The sequence below is a fragment of the Pseudophryne corroboree genome, chromosome 9, assembly GCF_028390025.1.
Source record: "Pseudophryne corroboree isolate aPseCor3 chromosome 9, aPseCor3.hap2, whole genome shotgun sequence".
Taxonomy (NCBI): domain Eukaryota; kingdom Metazoa; phylum Chordata; class Amphibia; order Anura; family Myobatrachidae; genus Pseudophryne; species Pseudophryne corroboree.
The window spans coordinates 175,372,271-175,397,965 of record NC_086452.1 but is presented as its reverse complement, the minus strand read 5'-3'; positions in this window follow the sequence as shown (position 1 = coordinate 175,397,965).

Here is a 25,695-nt window from a genome sequence, read left to right as displayed (position 1 = left end):
TTGATTATAATTCATTTTAATGAACATCATCTTCTCCACATTTTCTGGAAGTAACCTCGTACGCCGATTGCTGACAAGGTGAGCGGCGGCACTAAACACTCTTTCGGAGTACACACTTGTGGTAGGGCAACTTAGGTAGAATAAAGCAAGTTTGTGCAAGGGCCTCCAAATTGCCTCTTTTTCCTGCCAGTATAAGTACGGACTGTCTGACGTGCCTACTTGGATGCGGTCACTCATATAATCCTCCACCATTCTTTCAATGGGGAGAGAATCATATGCAGTGACAGTAGACGACATGTCCGTAATCGTTGACAGGTCCTTCAGTCCGGACCAGATGTCAGCATCAGCAGTCGCTCCAGACTGCCCTGCATCACCGCCAGCGGGTGGGCTCGGAATTCTGAGCCTTTTCCTCGCACCCCCAGTTGCGGGAGAATGTGAAGGAGGAGATGTTGACAGGTCGCGTTCCGCTTGACTTGACAATTTTCTCACCAGCAGGTCTTTGAACCCCAGCAGACTTGTGTCTGCCGGAAAGAGAGATCCAAGGTAGGTTTTAAATCTAGGATCGAGCACGGTGGCCAAAATGTAGTGCTCTGATTTCAACAGATTGACCACCCGTGAATCCTTGTTAAGCGAATTAAGGGCTCCATCCACAAGTCCCACATGCCTAGCGGAATCGCTCCGTGTTAGCTCCTCCTTCAATGTCTCCAGCTTCTTCTGCAAAAGCCTGATGAGGGGAATGACCTGACTCAGGCTGGCAGTGTCTGAACTGACTTCACGTGTGGCAAGTTCAAAGGGCAGCAGAACCTTGCACAACGTTGAAATCATTCTCCACTGCGCTTGAGACAGGTGCATTCCACCTCCTATATCGTGCTCAATTGTATAGGCTTGAATGGCCTTTTGCTGCTCCTCCAACCTCTGAAGCATATATAGGGTTGAATTCCACCTCGTTACCACTTCTTGCTTCAGATGATGGCAGGGCAGGTTCAGGCGTTTTTGGTGTTGCTCCAGTCTTCTGTACGTGGTGCCTGTACGCCGAAAGTGTCCCGCAATTCTTCTGGCCACCGACAGCATCTCTTGCACGCCCCTGTCGTTTTTTAAAAAATTCTGCACCACCAAATTCAAGGTATGTGCAAAACATGGGACGTGCTGGAATTTGCCCAGATTTAATGCACACACAATATTGCTGGCGTTGTCCGATGCAACAAATCCACAGGAGAGTCCAATTGGGGTAAGCCATTCCGCGATGATCTTCCTCAGTTGCCGTAAGAGGTTTTCAGCTGTGTGCGTATTCTGGAAACCGGTGATACAAAGCGTAGCCTGCCTAGGAAAGAGTTGGCGTTTGCGAGATGCTGCTACTGGTGCCGCCGCTGCTGTTCTTGCGGCGGGAGTCCATACATCTACCCAGTGGGCTGTCACAGTCATATAGTCCTGACCCTGCCCAGTTCCACTTGTCCACATGTCCGTGGTTAAGTGGACATTGGGTACAGCTGCATTTTTTAGGACACTGGTGACTCTTTTTCTGAGGTCTGTGTACATTTTCGGTATCGCCTGCCTAGAGAAATGGAACCTAGATGGTATTTGGTACCGGGGACACAGTACCTCCAACAAGTCTCTAGTTGCCTCTGCAGTAATTATGGATACCGGAACCACGTTTCTCACCACCCAGGATGCCAAGGCCTCAGTTATCCGCTTTGCAGCAGGATGACTGCTGTGATATTTCAAATTCCTCGCAAAGGACTGTTGGACAGTCAATTGCTTGGTGGAAGTAGTAAAAGTGGTCTTACGATTTCCCCTCTGGGATGACCATCGACTCCCAGCAGCAACAACAGCAGCGCCAGCAGCAGTAGGCGTTACACGCAAGGATGCATCGGAGGAATCCCAGGCAGGAGAGGAATCGTCAGAATTGCCAGTGACATGGCCTGCAGGACTATTGGCATTCCTGGGGAAGGAGGAAATTGACACTGAGGGAGTTGGTGGGGTGGTTTGTGTGAGCTTGATTACAAGAGGAAGGGATTTACTGGTCAGTGGACTGCTTCCGCTGTCGCCCAAAGTTTTTGAACTTGTCACTGACTTATTATGAATGCGCTGCAGGTGACGTATAAGGGAGGATGTTCCGAGGTGGTTAACGTCCTTACCCCTACTTATTACAGCTTGACAAAGGCAACACACGGCTTGACAAATGTTGTCCGCATTTCTGTTGAAATACTTCCACACCGAAGAGCAGATTTTTTTGGTATTTTCACCAGGCATGTCAATGGCCATATTCCTCCCACGGACAACAGGTGTCTCCCCGGGTGCCTGACTTAAACAAACCACCTCACCATCAAAATCCTCCTTGTCAATTTCCTCCCCAGCGCCAGCAACACCCATATCCTCCTCATCCTGGTGTACTTCAACACTGACATCTTCAATCTGACTATCAGGAACTGGACTGCGGGTGCTCCTTCCAGCACTTGCAGGGGGCGTGCAAATGGTGGAAGGCGCATGCTCTTCACGTCCAGTGTTGGGAAGGTCAGGCATCGCAACCGACACAATTGGACTCTCCTTGTGGATTTGGGATTTCGAAGAACGCACAGTTCTTTGCGGTGCTTTTGCCAGCTTGAGTCTTTTCATTTTTCTAGCGAGAGGCTGAGTGCTTCCATCCTCATGTGAAGCTGAACCACTAGCCATGAACATAGGCCAGGGCCTCAGCCGTTCCTTGCCACTCCGTGTGGTAAATGGCATATTGGCAAGTTTACGCTTCTCCTCCGACAATTTTATTTTAGATTTTGGAGTCCTTTTTTTACTGATATTTGGTGTTTTGGATTTTACATGCTCTGTACTATGACATTGGGCATCGGCCTTGGCAGACGACGTTGCTGGCATTTCATCGTCTCGGCCATGACTAGTGGCAGCAGCTTCAGCACGAGGTGGAAGTGGATCTTGATCTTTCCCTAATTTTGGAGCCTCAACATTTTTGTTCTCCATATTTTAATAGGCACAACTAAAAGGCACCTCAGGTAAACAATGGAGATGGATGGATACTAGTATACTTATGGATGGACGAGCGACTGCCGACACAGAGGTAGCTACAGCCGTGGACTACCGTACTGTGTCTGCTGCTAATATAGACTGGATGATAATGAGATGAAATCAATATATATATATATAATATCACTAGTACTGCAGCCGGACAGGTATATATATTTATTATGTAATGACTGATGACGGACCTGCTGGACACTGTCAGCTCAGCAGCACCGCAGACTGTTACAGTAAGCTACTATAGTAGTATGTATAAAGAAGAAAGAAAAAAAAAACCACGGGTAGGTGGTATACAATTATGGATGGACGAGCGACTGCCGACACAGAGGTAGCTACAGCCGTGGACTACCGTACTGTGTCTGCTGCTAATATAGACTGGATGATAATGAGATGAAATCAATATATATATATATATATAATATCACACTAGTACTGCAGCCGGACAGGTAGATATATTTATTATGTAATGACTGATGACGGACCTGCTGGACACTGTCAGCTCAGCAGCACCGCAGACTGCTACAGTAAGCTACTATAGTAGTATGTATAAAGAAGAAAGAAAAAAAAAAAACCACGGGTAGGTGGTATACAATTATGGATGGACGAGCGACTGCCGACACAGAGGTAGCTACAGCCGTGGACTACCGTACTGTGTCTGCTGCTAATATAGACTGGATGATAATGAGATGAAATCAATATATATATATATATAATATCACACTAGTACTGCAGCCGGACAGGTAGATATATTTATTATGTAATGACTGATGACGGACCTGCTGGACACTGTCAGCTCAGCAGCACCGCAGACTGCTACAGTAAGCTACTATAGTAGTATGTATAAAGAAGAAAGAAAAAAAAAAACCACGGGTAGGTGGTATACAATTATGGATGGACGAGCGACTGCCGACACAGAGGTAGCTACAGCCGTGGACTACCGTACTGTGTCTGCTGCTAATATAGACTGGATGATAATGAGATGAAATCAATATATATATATATAATATCACACTAGTACTGCAGCCGGACAGGTAGATATATTTATTATGTAATGACTGATGACGGACCTGCTGGACACTGTCAGCTCAGCAGCACCGCAGACTGCTACAGTAAGCTACTATAGTAGTATGTATAAAGAAGAAAGAAAAGGAAAAAAACCACGGGTAGGTGGTATACAATTATGGATGGACGAGCGACTGCCGACACAGAGGTAGCTACAGCCGTGGACTACCGTACTGTGTCTGCTGCTAATATAGACTGGATGATAATGAGATGAAATCAATATATATATATATATATATATAATATCACTAGTACTGCAGCCGGACAGGTATATATATTAATTATGTAATGACTGATGACGGACCTGCTGGACACTGTCAGCTCAGCAACACCGCAGACTGCTACAGTAAGCTACTATAGTAGTATGTATAAAGAAGAAGAAAGAAAAAAAAACGGGTAGGTGGTATACAATATTATATATATATTATATACAATTATATATATATATATATATATATATATTAAACTGGTGGTGATTATTAAACTGGTGGTCAGGTCACTGGTCACACTATCAGCAACTTGCAAGTAGTACTCCTAAGCAGACAATCACAATATATATTATACTGGTGGTCAGTGTGGTCACAATGGCAGTGTGGCACTCTGGCAGCAAAAGTGTGCACTGTACGTTATATGTACTCCTGAGTCCTGCTCTCAGACTCTAACTGCTCCCCACTGTCAGTGTCTCCCCCACAAGTCAGATATACATTATACAGTCACACTATCTATCTATCTATCACTTCAGCAAGTAGTAGTACTCCTCCTAATGCTCCACAAAATTACTACTGTGTCTCTCTCTACTCTAGTCTCACTCTCTTCTCTATAAACGGAGAGGACGCCAGCCACGTCCTCTCCCTATGAATCTCAATGCACGTGTGAAAATGGCGGCGACGCGCGGCTCCTTATATAGAATCCGAGTCTCGCGATAGAATCCGAGCCTCGCGAGAATCCGACAGCGGGATGATGACGTTCGGGCGCGCTCGGGTTAACCGAGCAAGGCGGGAAGATCCGAGTCACTCGGCCCCGTGTAAAAAAAAATGAAGTTCGGGCGGGTTCGGATTCCGAGGAACCGAACCCGCTCATCTCTAGTTTAAAGCCTACGTTGTGTCTCTCTTTCTGGAAGACACAAGTCTGCAGATGTTCAAAGACCTGCTGGTGAGACACTTGTCAAGTCAAGCGGAACGTGACCCGCCAACAGCCCCTCCTTCCTTTTCTACCGCCACTTGAGCTGCCAGGAAAAGGATCAAATTTCTAAAACCACCCGCTGGCGGTGATGCAGGGCAGTCAGGAGCGAAAACTGACATCTGGTCCGGACTGAAGGACCTGTCAACGATTACTGACATGTCGTCTACTGTCACTGCATATGATTCTGTCACCATTGAAAGAATGGTGGAGGATTATATGAGTGACAGCATCCAAGTAGGCACGTCAGACAGTCCGTACATATACTGGCAGGAAAAAGAGGCAATTTGGAGGCCCTTGCACAAACTGGCTTTACTTTACCTAAGTTGCCCCCCCTCCAGTGTGTACTCCGAAAGAGTGTTTAGTGCAGCCGGTCACCTTGTCAGCGATCGGCGTACAAGGTTACTTCCACAAAATGTGGAGAAGGTGATGTTCATCAAAATGAATTATAATCAATTCCTCCGTGGAGACATTTACCAGCAATTGCCTTCAGAAAGTACACAGGAACCTGTGATGGTGAATTCCAGTTGGGACGAATTAATACGCTGTGAGGAAGGGGATGTACACAGTGAAAGGGGTGAGGAATTGGAGGATGATGATGAGGTCCACATCTTGCCTCTGTAGAGCCAGTTTGTGCAAGGAGAGATTGATTGCTTCTTTTTTAGTGGGGGCCCAAACCAACCAGTCATTTCAGCCACAGTCGTGTGGCAGACCCTGTCGCTGAAATGATGGGTTTGTGAAAGTGTGCATGTCCTGTTTATACAACATAAGGGTGGGTGGGAGGGCCCAAGGACAATTCCATCTTGCACCTCTTTTTTTTAATCTTTGCATCATGTGATGTTTGGGGCCAATTTTTTTAAGTGCCATCCTGTCTGACACTGCAGTGCCACTCTTAGATGGGCCAGGTGTTTGTGCCGGCCACTTGGGTCGCTTAGCTTAGTCATCCAGCGACCTCGGTGCAAATTTTAGGACTAAAAATAATATTGTGAGGTGTGAGGTGTTCAGAATAGACCAGAAATTAGTGGAAATTATGGTTATTGAGGTTAATAATACTATGGGATCAAAATTACCCCCAAATTCTATGATCTAAGCTGTTGTTGAGGGGTTTTTGAAAAAAAACACCCGAATCCGACAAAAAATGTTAAGGGAAGTTTTGCCAAAACGCGTCCGAATCCAAAACACGGCCGTGGAACCAAATCCAAAACACAAAACCCGAAAAATTTCCGGTGCACATCACTAATATATATATATATATATATATATATATATACCCCTTGATGAAGTCTTAAGGACGAAACGCGTTGGGCTAATCTGGCAGTGACTACATACCAAGTTAAGGAATCTTTTTACTATTTATTCATTTTTAACTGGTATTATATATATTTGTATGTATAGTTTTTATCCCATTTTTTAGAAAAAGTTTTGTCATTTTAAATTTTACATACTAATAAATTGCATTTTATTCTTAAATTTATTCACCCAAAGTGTAATTCTTTTAGACACCATTGGTCGCTAAACCCCCTCCCCCCCAACTACCATATATATATAAGGTCAGTTTCTGACTGGGGCATGAAGGGTCCACCGGGGGCATGCTGTTGTAAGTGTCCATGCTTAAGGGTGTGGCCAGGCTCCTCTGGGGTGTGGCCAGCTACCACAGAGGTTTTGGCTAACCATTACAGAGTACATGTTCTGTGCCCCATGGTAAATATATAATAAACCATATTCTTGTGAAGTATAATGTAACATATGTATAATGCATAATTTAAGTGCACTAGGTTAGAGTCTGGAATCCAATCCCTAGCGGAGGAGGAGGGCCTACAGGCAGTGGGGCCCAACGGGGGTTTCCCCTGTTCCCCTGTGGGCCAGTCCGATCCCGGCCGCAGAAAGCCATGGGGAGAGTGAGTAAAACGAACGCTGCGCTCGCCACGCCATGGGCTCGGTGCAAACTGCACATGCCACAGGGTCTAATCCCACTCAATGGGTGTCGTGGATGGGTGTCGTCCCTTTTAGTCAGCATGCCAACTGTCAGGATTTACAGGGTTCGGGATGCAGGCAGAGGTATTGTGATTGCCGGTCTCCTGACCGCCTGTCACATAACCACACCCCTATCGATATACATATATATGTATAAAATTACTTGTTCTAATGGTGCATGCTTTCATGAACACACCATTCTGCCATTTTGATTGGCTGCCATAAGCAACACTTGATGATGTCGCATTACTTCTTGGATAGATCCCAGTGATGCCCTGTGTCTTATGCTGCGCCAGCGTGAAGACGTCACTGATTCAGCAGCAAAGCTACACATGTGAGAGTCTTCAGCATTGTTCGATTGATTCTTACCTCTGCTGGCTGTCTTTTAGAAGACAGCTATAGTACATTCTTGTGCATGAAGCCCATGGCAAAGGTGCTCTGTGCCACCATGAAGATTGAGCCTATTGTTTATTCACTTATGGCTGGCTTTACTTTTACATGGTATAGGCGGTTTTTTAAAATGAGTGGGTCCTAATGAGTGGGGCTAATAAGTTATGAGTGGCTTTGTCAGTCCACATCCAGTCACCACAACTTGGCTCGACCGACACCTCCCAGCTTCTGACCTGCTTTGACATTCTCAAGCTGCTTCACATCCCCCATCAAGCCACAAGTTCTGCTGCATAGAAGCATCATTAGCCAGCTCACCACAGTTTAAAAGCAGCTTCAAGGACCAGTATGGATGGTGTAGTGGTTAGCATTACTGACTCAATCCCCTGATAAAGTGGCTTCTGCTTTTCAAGGTGACTTACTGTAATGTGTATCGCTTGCACTACAATGTGGCATACTGTATATCAGGTGCACTATGATATGGTATTATCTGTGTATCAGGGGTACTACAATGTGACACGGGGGTTATTCAGATGTGGACAGAGATGCGTTATCATGCGCAAAGTACTGATTATCAGTACTTTGCACAAACTATGCGCGCTTTCGCAAATGGGTCTTGTGATGAAGGTAGGAACCCAGCATCAGACTACCAGTGATTGACAGTCTGATGCCGTTTCTGGGGTGGCAATGTCTTCCGTTTGTGAAAAAGGAGGTGTGTCACTGCCGTTTAGAGAGTGAGAAGAGGTCAAGGATCTCTGTCATTGGATGTAGATTCCCTGGACTATGTGACGGGTGGCTTGCACAGCACCATGGGTGCCGCAAGCCGCCCTTATGGTAGATGCTGCGTCCTAGGATGCAGCTCTGATCACTAATGCAGCAGGAGATGTTTGCATGTAATAGACACCTCCCACGGCGTCACCAAACAGCGCTGTCACTGCTGCTTCCCTAGAAGCAGCAGTCATAGCACCCCCATCAACATCTGAATATTTAGTACTCAACAATATAACAGGTGGTGCATACTTCATATAAGCAAAGTGGAGAAAGGAATTGAAGTGTTTGATAGACCATGAATGAATTTTCAAGTGTTGATTGTCGATGGCCATCCCCAGGAACATACGCAGAGTGTGGAATGTGGATTGTGGAAAGGGAGCACAGTGTGGTATGTGGAGGGAGGAAGAGAAGCACAATGTGGGATAGGGGAAGGGGAGCACAATGTCAGATATGGATGGGGGAAGGGGTGCATAATGTGGGATGTGGATAGGGGAAGGGGGAAGGGAAGCACAGTGTGGGATGTGGATGGAGGAAGGGGAGCACAGTGTGGAATGTGGATGGGGGAAGGGGAGCACAATGTGGGATGTGGATGGGGGATGGAGGAAGGGAAGCACAGTGTGGAGTGTGCTTTAAAGGAAGGGGATCAGAGTGTGGAATATAGAGGGGGAAGGGGAGCACAGTGTGTCATGTGGATTAGAGAAGGGGAGCATAGTGTGGGATGTGGATGGGGGGAAAGGGAGCACAGTGTGGGATGTGAAATAGGGATGGAGATCACAATGTGGGATATGGATTAGGGAAGGGGAGCACAGTGTCGGATGTGGATGAGGGAAGAGGAGCACAGTGTGGGATGTGGAATAGAGAAAGGGATCACAGTGTGGGATATGGAGTGGGAAGGGGAGCACAGTGTGGGATGTGGATTAGGGAAGGGGAGCATAGTGTGGGATGTGGATATGGGAAGGGGAGCATAGTGTGGGATGTGGATGTGGGAAGTGGAGCACAGTGTGGAATGTGGATGGGGGAAGGTGAGCACAATGTGTGATGTAGATGGCGAAAGGTGAGCACAATGTGGGATGTAGATGGGGGAAGTGTAGCACAATGTGAGATGGGGAAAGGGAGCACAGTATGGGACATGGATCGAGGTAGGGAGCATAGTATGGAGTATGTATAGGGAAGGGGAGTACAGTGTAGGATGTGGAGAGGGAAAGGGAGCACAATAAGGAAAATAGTGGGGTATGTGGTGAGAAGCTCTGTAAAGAAAATACAGATGGGGAGACACAATAAACATAGGGGGGCTTATAAATGGGCACGAGGAGGGCATACAAGAGGCGGCATTAGGAGTCTCTAGTATATAAAGTGTGGTTATGGCCAATGCCCTTATTGCGCCAAATGTGAAAGATTTATATATTATTATTACTGATCTGTGTCTATTTTATTTGTAAGATTACCCAGCTCACCCATCCTTTGTGTGGCCATTTTAATAAACTCCAAGCCCAGCTATTGACTGTATTTTCAGCCTTTATACAGTATATTTCCAGCATGGCCATACTTGTGCATACTCTCTACATTCACAGAGAATCAATGGCTTAATAATTCATTACGAATCCAAGTTGTTTCTAAATTTATATGAGAACACACCATGGCCAGCTCCGTGGGTGCTTGAGCACCAGCACCCCTAATATTTGTGGTGTTGCTGTCATGTCTATGGACATTGTCGGACTGGGGCATGAAGGGCCCACCTGGGGGATGCAGTGGTAGGGGCCCTTGTTTAGGAGCATGGCCAGTCTCTTGTTGGGTTTCATAGTCTGGGCCTCATGATAAATATATATATTGTAAATACTGCTAGTGCATGCAGGATAATGTAGCAGATTAATACTAGAAATCCACTGTAGAAAAATATACCATAGCCCTGTGCAGTATAAGGTAACATATGTATAATTCAAGTGCAATTCAACTGCACAGTCTGGAACCTGATCCCTAAAGGAGGAGGTGGGCCCCCAAGCATTAGGGCCCACCGGTGGTTTCCCCTGTACCCCTGTGGGCCAGTCCGACCCTGTCTGTGGATACCATTTTTCAGTCAAATGGAGGTGCATCCCAATCATTTTGAAAAGATGTCCACCAACGGAGCACACTGCTTTTCAATGATATTGATCGTAAGATATCTTTTATTGCAAGAGTGTGATTATTAAGTTGGGACATAGCACAGTTTAGTGCAGGTTTAGGCATCATGTACTCTTTAACTTTTGTGGTGCTAGAAAACCCGGTGCTGGGTTTTCTAGCACCACAAAAGTAAAAGAGTACATGATGCCTAAACCTGCACTAAACTGTGCTATGTACATTTAAGTTCCTGCAGACTCCAGAATCTTGAGAGGCTCTACTGGATGCCCAGAAGAGAGGAAAAGGACAAGTATCCTGGAGGGAAGGTGTCTGAGGGACATCCACTTCCTGAACGAAGTGGAAGGTCCAGGTTGCCAATGAGGTTAATCACGTTAACTTGTTCCCATTCCCTGCTTTAGAATGCTGGCAACCCTTGTGGAGCCACGATGATGCAAGGCTGTCATCACAACCCCCAACACCGCCCACTTGACAGAGCCATGCCCCGTATCGCCGACCTGGAGGGGGCAGTCCAGAAATTGCAGCTATGCCCAGCATGTTGTGGCAGGGTATTCTGGCACTTGTATTTCTACAATAGTTGTAGAGCCATAGATTTCCTTATATTGTTATAAATATAACATTATCACAGGCAATAATTATACAGTCATAGGAAATCAGAGGGCATGGGGAAGTGGTAAAGTGGTTTATGAACTCTGCTTACTCTGTATTAAAATGTGAGAGTGACAGGGAACTGGGAGTGTAACCAAAGGGTTCATGGTTGTTCCTCCAAGTACTAATTGGTTCCACTTCCGATATGTAAAAAATAGAAACCTGCATATCTCTTAAAATATAAAATTGTAGGGTTAATTTATCAACTAGTTTTATCTAGAGATGTGCGGCGGGCACTTTTCATGTTTTGATTTTGGATCTGGATCCTCGTTCGTGTTTTGGATCTGGATTAGTTTTGCCAAAACCACCCTTTCGGGTTTTGATCTGGTTTTGGATCTAGATAATTTTTGAAAAAACACAAAAACAGCTAAAATCACAGAATTTTGGGGTAATTTTGATCCTACGGTATTATTAACCTCAATAACATTCATTTCCACTCATTTCCAGTCTATTCAGAACACCTCAAACCTCACAATATTGTTTTTAGGCCAAAAGGTTGTACCAAGGTAGCTGGTTGACTTTGCTAAGCGACACAAGTGTGCAACACAAACACCTGGCCCATCTAGGAGTGGCACTGCAGTGGCAGACAGGATGGCACTTTTACAAACTAGGCCCCAAACTGCACATCATGCAAAGAAGAAAGAGAGGTGCAATGAGGTAGCTGGATGACTTTGCAAAGGGACACAAGTGTGCAGCACAAACACCTGGCCCATCTAGGAGTGGCACTGCAGTAGCAGACAGGATGGCACTTTTAAAAACTAGGCCCCAAACAGCTCATCATGCAAAGAAGAAAAAGAGGTGCAATGAGGTTGCTGGGTGACTAAGCTAAGCGGCACAAGTATGCAGCACAAACACCTGGCCCATCTAGGAGTGGTACGCAGTGGCTGAATGTCGAAAGTGGGCCACAATTTTTTTGGCCACCAACAGCATCTCCTGCACGTCCCTGTCATTTAAAAAAAAAATCTGCACCACCAAATTAATTGTAAGTGCAAAACATGGGATGTACTGGAATTTGCCCAGATGTAATGCATGCACAATATTGGTGGACTTATACGGCAGTACCCCTGGACTTATACAGCTGCACCACTGGACTTATACGAAAAAAAACCCTGGACTTATACGGCAGTACCCCTGGACTTATATGGCTGCACCACTGGACTTATATGGCAGTACCACTGGACTTATACGGCGGTTCCACTGGACTTATGCAGCGGTTCCACTGGGACTTATACAGCAGTACCTCTGGACTTATACGGCAGTACCAGTGGACTTATACAGCAGTACCTCTGGACTTATACGGCAGTACCCCTGGACTTATATGGCTGCACCACTGGACTTATATGGCAGTACCACTGGACTTATATGGCGGTTCCACTGGACTTATGCAGCGGTTCCACTGGGACTTATACAGCAGTACCTCTGGACTTATACGGCAGTACCACTGGACTTATACAGCAGTACCTCTGGACTTATACGGCAGTACCCCTGGACTTATACGGCAGTACCACTGGACTTATACGGCAGTACCACTGGACTTACATGGCAGTACCCTTGGACTTACATGGCAGTACCCCTTGACTTATACAGCTGCACCACTGGACTTATACGGTAGTACCCCTGGACTTATATGGCAGTACACCTGGACATATACGGCTGCACTTCTGGACTGGACTTATACGGCAGTACCCCAAGACACATACGGCAGTACCCCTGGACTTATACAGCAGTACCTCTGGACTTATATGGCAGTACCCCTGGACTTAAACAGCTGCACCACTGGACTGGACTTATACGCCAGTACCCCTGGACTTATACGGCAGTATGCCTGGACTTAGACGGCAGTACCACTGGAATTATATGATGGTACCACTGGACTTATATGACAGCACCCCTGGACTTATACGGCAGTACCCCTGGACTTATACGGCAGTACCTCATGACTTCTATGGCTGCACTACTGGACTCGACTTATACGGCAGTACCCCTGGACTTATACTGCAGTATGCCTGGACTTAAACAGCAGTACCACTGGAATTATATGATGGTACTACTGGACTTATATGACAGTACCCCTGGACTTATATGGCAGTACCCCTGGACTTATACGGCAGTACCTCATGACTTCTACGACTGCACTATTGGACTGGACTTATACGGCAGTACCCCTGGACTTATACGGCAGTACCTCTGAAATTATACGGCTGCACCACTGGACTGGACTTATACGACAGTACCCCTGGACTTATATGGAAGTACCCCTGGACTTATACGGCAGCACCACTGGACTTATGGCTGCACAAGACACCACCACGGGACTTATGGCAGCACAGGACACCACCACTGGACTGATGCAGCACAACGCAGCACCACTGCACGGGACTTATACAGCAGCAGCACTGGACTTATGGCAGCACAGGACACCACCACTGGACTTATGGCAGCACAGGATACCACCACTGGAATGATGTAGCACAACACAGCACCACTGCAATGGACTGGACTTATACAGCAAATTTCTAGTTACACCACTGCTATGGATATACCTTATGACTATTCTATAGACATATGATATGACCATTCTCTAGATGTATTATATGACCAACTTTTGGACTTATAAATTACTATCCTCTGTACTTACTATAGAACTATCCAGTGGACTGGACAATCTACCTAATTCAGTGGTTCTCAAAAAGTTTTGAAGCACAGCACCCTAGAGAATCAGAAATCTTTTCAATGCACCCCTAGGCCAAAAGTATCTTATTGAGAAATTTAAATTAAGTAAATTGTGTTTATATTTCATCCTTATGTTGTAGTGTGGTGAGGGACAAGATTTGCTTCTGTTTGTTCACATATTTAATGATTGGTAGCCTCCAGCACTGGTTTTGACTATTAAATTGACCATAAATAATCTGAATTGGTCCTGGACCACCAATCCAAAGCACCACTGCAAGTGTCCCAAGGCACCCCAGGGTGCCACAGCACAAAATTTGAGAACCACTGATATAATTATTCTCTTAACATGATGTATGACCATCTTCTGAACATACTATAGAACCATTCAATGAACACACTGTAGGATTTTTCGGATGTAGTTATGTGACCGCCGGTCACTATACCGACGCTGGAACCCAAGCGCTGAACAGCCCGACAGTCGGCATGCAGATTTACGGGGACTATGCCCACTCGTGGGTGTCCATGACACCCATAAAGTGGAAATAGAACCTGTGGTGAGTGCAGTGAGCCACCAAGCCCGCTGCATAGTGTGCGTAGTGATCTACGGGATCCCAAACGCCGGTCTCTCAATACCAACCCAGTTTTTTCTAAGGACAAAATATATAGTAATTTTCTTTATAAAGAACATTTATCTATTCTCTGTACATAGTATATGTAGGCCTCCATTAGCTGTGAAAATATTTTACACCTGAGTTCACATATACAGTACTAAGGGGTCTATTTATTAACATTATTTTTACTAAAATAATGTAAAAAAGGGTGTTTTCACACCCTTTTCACATTATTTTAGTATCAACTGAATGTATTAAAGGGCATTTGGAGCAGTTTTCAAGAAAAACTGCTCCAAACCCTTTAATTCACTTTTTTTTAGTAACCCACATCGCATTCCCCATACTTATAATGGGAAATGTGATGTGGCCAAATTTACTAAAAAAAAAAAAAAATGTGAAAAAACACCGCAGTGTGCCCTGTGATAATCTCGTCAGCTCAGGCTGGTGAGATCACAGGGCAGCACTGCGATCTGCACACTTTTGCCCAGCTTTCTCTGACCCAGTCCAGCAATCAGCTGACACACAAGCTGATCACAGTGTAAAAAAAAAAAAAGTAAAAAACCCCCAAAACATATTCACCTGTCCAGGGAGCCGGTGTCCGCTGCTCCGGTGAGCGCTGCCGGCGACGGGTCCCCCATGTGCTGCAATGTGACCCTGATGCCGTAAAGTGACGCTGCAAAGCGGCAGAGCCCTTTACAGCACCTGGGGTCACCGCAGCATACAGGATCCAGCGCCCGACAGCCCAGCAGGTATGGTAAGTATATTGATCTGCTGGGGGAATCCGTGGCGCGCAGGGGTTGTCGCAATGGGGGAATTGACCGGGCTGCGGCGGTAGCAGCGATGTTGGCAGGGGCGGTGCATGTGCAGCAGGACAACAGGGAATTTTTTACGAAAAATACCCCGATGATGCTGCGGAGTGTCAGCTCAGTGACAGAGCTTGACCGCAAGCTCTGTCCCTGCATGCGATAATTGATACATCCCTGCGATGTAATCAATTATCGCAGTGCGAGTTGGGGCGATTTTATCACCTGTCATCCGAATCATGGATGCGGCTGGTGATAAATAGGCCCCTAAATGCTGAAGTCTTACTTAACTGACATAACATCAGCATCATCTCCTGGCACACTTTGTCCAGATGCACTGTCAGGATATCCTGTTTTTATGAGCGGAAATTTTTGGTCCACTCTTGCATAACAGTAAATGTAATTACTAGTACTTTAGCCATACATAAAAATTCCATCCAGGATTTTGTCACAATGTTAACTTGTTCTTTATGCACAAAAATCATGTATGTGTGATTATCACTTCCTGTATATTTTACGTTATACTAGAGTGCATAGCAAGACGGGAAAATTACATAACTTATAGAAAGTTATATACATAAATGTGAATGGTCAAACTAAATAAAGCAAATGACCGTTTAAGCAATGAATGATTACTTCTAGGTATGAAATATACACAATCAATTCATATGCAAATTTCTTATATATCCTTCCCAACACAAGATTAAGGGGCCCATTTATTAACATTATGTTTACTAAAATAATGTGAAAAAGAGGTTTTCACTTCCTTTTCACATTATCTTAGCATCACTCAAATGTATTAAAGGCGTTTTGGAGCCGTTTTCAGGAAAAACTGTTCCAAACCCTTTAATTATCATTTTTTTAGTAACCTATATCGCATTCCGCATACTTATAATGGGAAATGCGATATGGCCGAATTTACTAAAAAACATTTTTTTCTTTAAAAAGCCCTGCAGTGTGCCCTGTGATATTAATGCCAGCCCAGGCTGGCATAATCACAGGGCAGAACTGCGATAAGCAGCTATTTGCTCAGCTTTCTCTGCCCCTGGCAGAGAGAGCTGTGCGGGAGCCGGACAGTGTAATCAGCTCTGTGTGTTTGAGGGACACACAAACTGATCACTGGTAAAAAAAAAAAAAAAAAAAAGTGAAAAATAAAGAAATCATACTTACCAGTTCTAGGAGCCGGGGATCGGTGCTCCGGTGAGCGCTGCCGGGCACCGGGTCCTCCATGTGCTGCACTGTGACCCCTTAGCAGTAAAGTGACGCTGCAAAGCGGCAGCTGACTTTACAGCATCAGGGGTTTAAGCACAGAAGCAGGATCCGGTGCCCGGCAGCCTCCTGGAAGTAGCGGACACCTGCTGCTGGGGCTGGTAAGTATAAATTGGGGGAGGGGATTCTATTGTGGTGCGGGTGTAGTTGCGAAGGGGAGATACTGGCGGCGGTTGTAGCGACGAACGGCGGCACATGCGCAGCAAGTAATCTGGGTATTTTTTATGAAAAATACCACAATGATGCTGCTGAGAGGCATAGCTGGTGTCGAAGTAAAAAATATTACATAGAGAGAACATACAGACTCCGCACATTATGAGTCGTTATGCTTGCAAATACGCGCAGCGAGCACAGCAATATATGGTAACATACGCATTTACACAGACATGCCACAAAGATAGATTCAACACATATTTCATACAGCACATAAATTGAACATATCAAGCGCCAGACATCATAAGGTTTTAAATTATATAATGGAGTAACGTTATGTATGTGTATCATTGGAGCGGAGCAAGATGGACATGTTGTGCTTGGTGTCAAAGTAACCAGATTAATGTGTAGATTCATTTGATGCCTGTTATTAAGTTGTAGCACATTGCCATGAGTAGATATGATTGAATGTATGAATATTAGGCCACAATTCAACTGATGACAGAGGACATTCCATTTAAAGCATGTGGACAGGAAACTCAGGCCAGCCCTTTTGATGTCTTCAAGGCTTGCATATGAACTGACCAATGACTCATCTGTATGAGAAAGTTCCCTCCCCTAGACTAATAACAAGAGACCTGTGCACGCCCCCAACTCTCAGGGGTATAGCTGATCACACACACAGAGCCGGCTGCCCTTTTTGTCCCAGATGATGGTGGAGATGTTGTCTGTCCAGTGGCTGCATGATTTTACTGAGAGAGAGAGAGAGAGTGATATGGAGTGGAGAGTGAGCATTTGAGCAAAAAATGGTAATTGTAATGCTGGCCGTGTCTGTATTTGAATTAGTTTGTAATAACTGCTTACTGTATAAATTGTAACCATGTAACCTGATGTCATCGTGCACCGCATGGCATTGTGGGAACAGCCGCAGACGCTAGAGGTCATAATTGACCTCTAGTGTCTGCAGTGTGCGGCGCTATGGGAGAGATGTCATGACGTCTCTCCCTTAGATCTGAGGAGCGGTGGCCAGAGGCAGAGGACAGCAGCAGTGGTCGGGAAGCAGGAGCGGGGCTTGTGAGTATTTTTGTTTTTATTTTTTATTTTTTTGTGTAAGTGCCACTACTAGGGGCACAACTATTGAGGGCACAGCAACAGAGGGCAAAACTATGGGGGCACAGCAACAGAGGGCAAAACTACAGGGGCACAACTACAGGGGGCACAGCAATAGGGGGCAAACTACAGGGACACAGTTACTGAGGGCACAGCAACAGGGGAAAAACTACAGGGGCACAACTACTGAGGGCACAGCTACAGGGGGCACAACTACTGAGGGCACAACTACAGGGGGCACAACTACTGAGGACACATCTAAAGGGGCACAACTACTGAGGGCACAGCTACAGGGGGGGGCAAAACTACTGGGGGCACAACTACTGAGCGCACAGCTACTGGGGGCAAAACTACAGGGGGCACAACTACTGAGTGCACAGCTACTGGGGGCAAGACTCTACTGGGGTCACATCTACTGGGGGCACAACTCTACTGGGGGCACAGCTACCGGGGGCAAAACTACAGGGGGAACAACTACTGAGGGCACAACTACAGGGGCAAATCTACTGGGGGCACAGCTACAGGGGGCAAAATTACAGGGGGCACAACTACTGAGGGCACAGCTACAGGTGCAAAAATACAGGGGGTAAATCTACCGGGGGCACAGCTACAGGGGGCACAACTCTACAGGGGGCACAACTACAGGGGGCATAACTGTGGCCATGCCCCTTCCCTATGAAGCCACGCCCCTATTTTTTGCCGCGCACCTGCGGAGCGCACTAACCCTGTTTTACCTATCGGTGGGAAGGGAGGCAAAGGAAACTTTCGCCCTGGGCGCCACAAGGTCTAGCACCGGCCCTGTGTTTGGATCTGGATCTCCGCTCGTGTTTTGGATCTAGATTGGTTTTGGTTTTGGATGATTTTTGGGGAAAAAACCCCATAAAAACAGCTAAAATCACAGAATTTGAGGGTAATTTTGATCCTACGGTATTATTAACCTCAATAACATTAATTTCCACTTATTTCCAGTCTATTCTGAACACTTCACAATATTGTTTTTAGGCCAAAAGGTTGCACAGAGGTAGCTGGATGACTAAGCTAAGCGACACAAGTGTGTGGCACAAACACCTGGCCAATCTAGGAGTGGCACTGCCGTGGCAGACAGGATGGCAATTTTAAAAACTAGGCCCCAAAGAGCACATCATGCAAAGAAAAAAAAAGAGGTGCAAGATGGAATTGTCTTGGGATAATATGTTGTTTAAACAGGGCATGCACAGTTTAATAAACCCTTCATTTCAGTGACAGGTGGTCCCCCTGGAAAAGTGCTTGCCAAGTTCTCTGAATCATAGCTAGCTGCAAACATAACACATTCTTCTTTGATGACTTTTCACATTATGAAAAGAGTCAGGAGGAAGAGGACAGTGGGGCTAATTCAGACCTGATCATAGCCGTGCAAAATTTTGCACGACTACGATTAGCCACCCTTACATGCGGGGGGATGCCCAGCACAGGGCTAGTCTGCCCCGCATGTCTGGCCCTACCCCCTCCCCCCGCACAGGTACAAAAGCATTGCACGGCGGCGATGCTTTTGTACCTGAAGAGTAGCTCCCTACCTGCATAGCTCCTGTGCACTGGCAGGGAGCTACCCGTCGTTCTCCGGGTTGCAGCGGCTGAGTGAAATCACGCAGCCGCCGCAGCCCACCCCCAATGGTCCGGGCACGCCTGCATTGCACGGGCCACGACACTAAAATGGCATCTCAAAACGGCGGCCCAACGCCACCGGCCCACCCCCTCCCACCCAGTGAACGCCTCTGCCTGTCAATCAGCCAAAGGCGTTCGCTGGGCAGAGATGCAGCGTGCGCCTCTCCTGTGTCCCTCAGTGCTCATCCGGTTCGCGGCGGCGTGTCTCTTAAATGAGGCGCCAGTTCATGAGCTAATCAGAGCTCATGGACCGACATCTGCAGCTGATTGGCTCATGAACCGGCACCTCATTTGCTGTTTAGAGGCCTATTTATCACCATCCAAGGATGCGGATGGCATGTGATAAAATAAACTGAATCCGCATTGCAATAACTGAATACATCGCACAGATGTATCAATTATCGCATGCAGGGACTGAACTTGCGAGCAAGCTCTGCCCCTGCGATCACAATCCGCAACAGTATTAGTGTATTTTTTGGGGGAAAATACCCAGATGCCCTGCTGTACATGCGTCAACATCGCCACTACTGCCGCCGGGTCAATCCCCCATCGTAACTACACCCGGGCGAGCGCGGTCCCCCCCACACATGCATAGGTGTGCGCAGGGGGGGTGCCTGGTGCACACAGGCACCCCCTAATGTCTGGCACCCCGATCTCACATACCTGATGCAACGATCGCCGAGCAGGCTGATTACTCTGCGCTGCGCTGCACCCTGTGAGGACTGCATTACTGACCGGACACCTGGGTTAATCAAGGATGCCACCGCCCACCCATCACACCCGCCACATGCCCACCTCTCTCCTTGTATGCTATGCCAATGCCAGACACTGATGAGGAGCAGCATGCAGCCAGCGTTCCTCTTTGGGAGACAAATTCAATACTGGCAGGCGGCCGGCAGCAGTATTGATACGTCACTCATTTTTCCAGCAGCAGCAGCACTAGTCTGCGACTGTCAGTGTCAGTGTGTGACTGACTGGTAAATAAGCTGCTGCCGCTTGCAGGGGAAAGAGAGGGGGAGCCAGACCAGGCTGAGGAGGAGCAGTGTAATTGCAGTGATTGCCATCAGGGGTGTTTGTTTGGTGCACACCACAACATCTGACAATGTATCTGCCTTATTAGGATTGGCACAAGGGTGGATATTTTATATTGCGTTGACGTCAATAGATGGTGCTAGACATGCCCAAAAGGCGGTGCTAGACACACCCCTCCGACGGTGCACCCCCTAATAATATGTGCTGCACACGCCTATGCACACATGGTAAATATACTTACCAGTCCAGGGTTGCCGGGTGCTGGATCCTGTGGGCTTCTTTGACCCCCGCTGCTGTAAAGTGAGCTGCTGATTTGCAGCGTCACTTTACTGCACCAGGGCTTACAACGCAGCACATGGAGGACCTAGCAGCCCGTACTGGAGCACCAACCACCGGCTCCCTGGACTGGTAAGTATGTACTTTATTTTTTTAACTTTTTTTAACCAGTGATCATCTTGTGTGTCCATCGGACACACAGAGCTGATCACCAGAGATCCATCCCCGCACAGCTTTCTCTGCCAGGGGGCAGAGAAAGCTGAGCAAAGGCTGCATATCACAGTGCTGTCCTGTGATTTCACCAGCCTGAGCTGGCGTTAATATCACGGGGCACACTGCGGGGCTTTTTTATATATTTTTCTTTTAGTAAATTCGGCCACATCGCATTTCCCATTGTAAGTATGTGGAATGCTATATGGGTTACTAAAAAAATGACAATTGAAGTGTTTGAAGCAGTTTAAAAACTGCTCCAAATGCCCTTTAATACATTGGAGTGAAACTAAAATAATGTGTAAAGGGTGTGAAAACACCCCTTTTCACAGTATTTTAGTAAAATTAATGTAAATAAATAGGCCTCACAGTGATTTATTGCGTTTTCACTAGTGATGTGCACCGGATATTTTTCGGGTTTTGTGTTTTGGTTTTGGGTTCGGTTCCGCGGCCGTGTTTTGGGTTCGAACGCGTTTTGGCAAAACCTCACCGAAATTTTTTTGTCGGATTCGGTTGTGTTTTGGATTCGGGTGTTTTTTTCAAAAAACCCTAAAAAACAGCTTAAATCATAGAATTTGGGGGTCATTTTGATCCCATAGTATTATTAACCTCAATAACCATTATTTACACTCATTTCCAGTCTATTCTGAACACCTCACACCTCACAATATTATTTTTAGACCTAAAATCTGCACCGAGGTCGCTGGATGGCTAAGCTAAGCGACCCTAGTGGCCGACACAAACACCTGGCCCATCTAGGAGTGGCACTGCAGTGTCACGCAGGATGGACGTTTTTAAAGAAGAGTAACCCAGCGCAAGCTGATAATATTTTGATATCTGCAGCCTCTAAAAGTGGGTGTGCTCGTCCCACTAAAAAGCAAAAAGAACCTGAAAAGTTCCTTTTCCCAACAAGTGGGAAAAAGAGTTGAGGCGCTGATATGAAAATATAATGAATAAACAAACCATATAACAGTATATAATTAATGATTTATTAAAACTAAAAAAATGTGTTTGTATATAGAGTACCGGCCGGTATGTACATTCAGATTAATACAATCCTTAAAATAGAACAATTTAAAACAAGTGCATTCCTGTGTCTAAATGGCTACACTCAAAAAATAATTTGTAGTAAACATGTATCAAGATGCTCATACAAAATATATATATATATATATATATATATATATATATATATGTGTTTAGAATCACACTTCCCATCCGCTGGTGGCAGTTCCTTTATGTGCGGACGTATCTGGAAGTCCATAAGGTAATCTTTAGTGCAAAGTTGGTTAATGTGATACTCAGGGTGGACTGTTAATTTACTCCGTGACTTGCACTGTGGAGCAGTCTTTTAGTAGTAATAACCCAGAGTGGGCACACTATATGCAGTCTTTATGTCACTGTATGGCAGGAGGGGCACACTGATCTTTCGTGCAGATGCTTGTTAGCTGGGTGATGGGGGAACTGGACGGCAAGGATTTTTATTATTAGCAAGAGGTGTATGATCACATGCTCACCTCATCCTCCACATTAGTCAAACAGCTGCTTCTGACTTCGGCTGTCAGCGTTATTGCAAACGCTCGTCCTTCCCACCTCTATGACACAAGCTTCTCCCTCTGCGTCGTGGCGCTAGGCGCTGGGCTGCACCCGGGCTAGCCGGCAGTTGTTGTTTTTCGTGCCGCCCGCCTCCGCACCAGGTTACCACCGCTGCTGGGACACTCGTCTCACCTGCAGCTGTCTCCTCGTCGGTAACCTTTTTGCCTGCAGTGTCAGGCTCCACACTGCCGTTTGGCAGTAATTATTCTCCAACTCGCTCCTCCTCATGTATCATAAGTTGTAGAGCAAATGACCAGTAAATGGAAATACCGGTTTGGGGTACACTCAACAGAATGTTTACGCGTTTCTCTGCCTTAGATACAATCGGCAGCTTCTTCTTCTGTTCTGAAGAAGCTGCCGATTGTATCTAAGGCAGAGAAACGCGTAAACATTCTGTTGAGTGTACCCCAAACCGGTATTTCCATTTACTGGTCATTTGCTCTACAACTTATGATACATGAGGAGGAGCGAGTTGGAGAATAATTACTGCCAAACGGCAGTGTGGAGCCTGACACTGCAGGCAAAAAGGTTACCGACGAGGAGACAGCTGCAGGTGAGACGAGTGTCCCAGCAGCGGTGGTAACCTGGTGCGGAGGCGGGCGGCACGAAAAACAACAACTGCCGGCTAGCCCGGGTGCAGCCCAGCGCCTAGCGCCACGACGCAGAGGGAGAAGCTTGTGTCATAGAGGTGGGAAGGACGAGCGTTTGCAATAACGCTGACAGCCGAAGTCAGAAGCAGCTGTTTGACTAATGTGGAGGATGAGGTGAGCATGTGATCATACACCTCTTGCTAATAATAAAAATCCTTGCCGTCCAGTTCCCCCATCACCCAGCTAACAAGCATCTGCACGAAAGATCAGTGTGCCCCTCCTGCCATACAGTGACATAAAGACTGCATATAGTGTGCCCACTCTGGGTTATTACTACTAAAAGACTGCCCCACAGTGCAAGTCACGGAGTAAATTAACAGTCCACCCTGAGTATCACATTAACCAACTTTGCACTAAAGATTACCTTATGGACTTCCAGATACGTCCGCACATAAAGGAACTGCCACCAGCGGATGGGAAGTGTGATTCTAAACACATATATATATATATATATATTTTGTATGAGCATCTTGATACATGTTTACTACAAATTATTTTTTGAGTGTAGCCATTTAGACACAGGAATGCACTTGTTTTAAATTGTTCTATTTTAAGGATTGTATTAATCTGAATGTACATACCGGCCGGTACTCTATATACAAACACATTTTTTTAGTTTTAATAAATCATTAATTATATACTGTTATATGGTTTGTTTATTCATTATATTTTCATATCAGCGCCTCAACTCTTTTTCCCACTTGTTGGGAAAAGGAACTTTTCAGGTTCTTCACGCAGGATGGCCCTTCAAAAAAAAACTCCCCAAACAGCACATGACGCAAAGAAAAAAAGAGGCGCAATGAGGTAGCTGCGTGACTAAGCTAAGCGACCGAAGTGGCCGACACAAACACATGGCCCATCTAGGAGTGGCACTGCAGTGTCACGCAGGATGGCCCTTCAAAAAAATACTCCCCAAACAGCACATGACGCAAAGAAAAAAAGAGGCGCAATGAGGTAGCTGTGTGACTAAGCTCAGCGACCCAAGTGGCCGACACAAACACCTGGCCCATCTAGGAGTGGCACTGCAGTGTCACGCAGGATGGCCCTTCAAAAAAATACTCCCCAAACAGCACATGACGCAAAGAAAAAAAGAGGCGCAATGAGGTAGCTGTGTGACTAAGCTAAGTGACCCTAGTGGCCGACACAAATACCTGGCCCATCTAGGAGTGGCACTGCAGTGTCACGCAGGATGGCCCTTCAAAAAAATACTCCCCAAACAGCACATGACGCAAAGAAAAAAAGAGGCGCAATGAGGTAGCTGTGTGACTAAGCTAAGCGACCCTAGTGGCCGACACAAACACCTGGCCCATCTAGGAGTGGCACTGCAGTGTCACGCAGGATGGCCCTTCAAAAAAATACTCCCCAAACAGCACATGACGCAAAGAAAAAAAGAGGCGCAATGAGGTAGCTGTGTGACTAAGCTAAACGACCCTAGTGGCCGACACAAACATCTGGCCCTTCTAGGAGTGGCACTGCAGTGTCACGCAGGATGGCCCTTCAAAAAAATACTCCCCAAACAGCACATGACGCAAAGAAAAATGAAAGAAAAAAGAGGTGCAAGATGGAATTGTCCTTGGGCCCTCCCACCTACCCTTATGTTGTATAAACAGGACATGCACACTTTAACGAACCCATCATTTCAGCGACAGAGTCTGCCACACGACTGTGACTGAAATGACTGGTTGGTTTGGGCCCCCACCAAAAAAGAAGCAATCAATCTCTCCTTGCACAAACTGGCTCTACATAGGCAAGATGTCCACCTCATCATCATTGTCCGATTCATCACCCCTTTCACTGTGTACATCCCCCTCCTCACAGATTATTAATTCGTCCCCACTGGAATCCACCATCTCAGGTCCCCGTGTACTTTCTAGAGGCAATTGCTGCTGGTGAATGTCTCCATGGAGGAATTGATTATAATTCATTTTAATGAACATCATCTTCTCCACATTTTCTGGAAGTAACCTCGTACGCCGATTGCTGACAAGGTGAGCAGCGGCACTAAACACTCTTTCGGAGTACACACGGGAGGGAGGGCAACTTAGGTAGAATAAAGCCAGTTTGTGCAAGGGCCTCCAAATTGCCTCTTTTTCCTGCCAGTATACGTACGGACTGTCTGACGTGCCTACTTGGATGCGGTCACTTATATAATCCTCCACCATTCTTTCAATGGTGAGAGAATCATATGCAGTGACAGTAGACGACATGTCAGTAATCGTTGGCAGGTCCTTCAGTCCGGACCAGATGTCAGCATCAGCAGTCGCTCCAGACTGCTCTGCATCACCGCCAGCGGGTGGGCTCGGAATTCGTAGCCTTTTCCTCGCACCCCCAGTTGAGGGAGAATGTGAAGGAGGAGATGTTGACGGGTCGCGTTCCGCTTGACTTGGCAATTTTCTCACCAGCAGGTCTTTGAACCTCTGCAGACTTGTGTCTGCCGGAAAGAGAGATCCAACGTAGGTTTTAAACCTAGGATCGAGCACGGTGGCCAAAATGTAGTGCTCTGATTTCAACAGA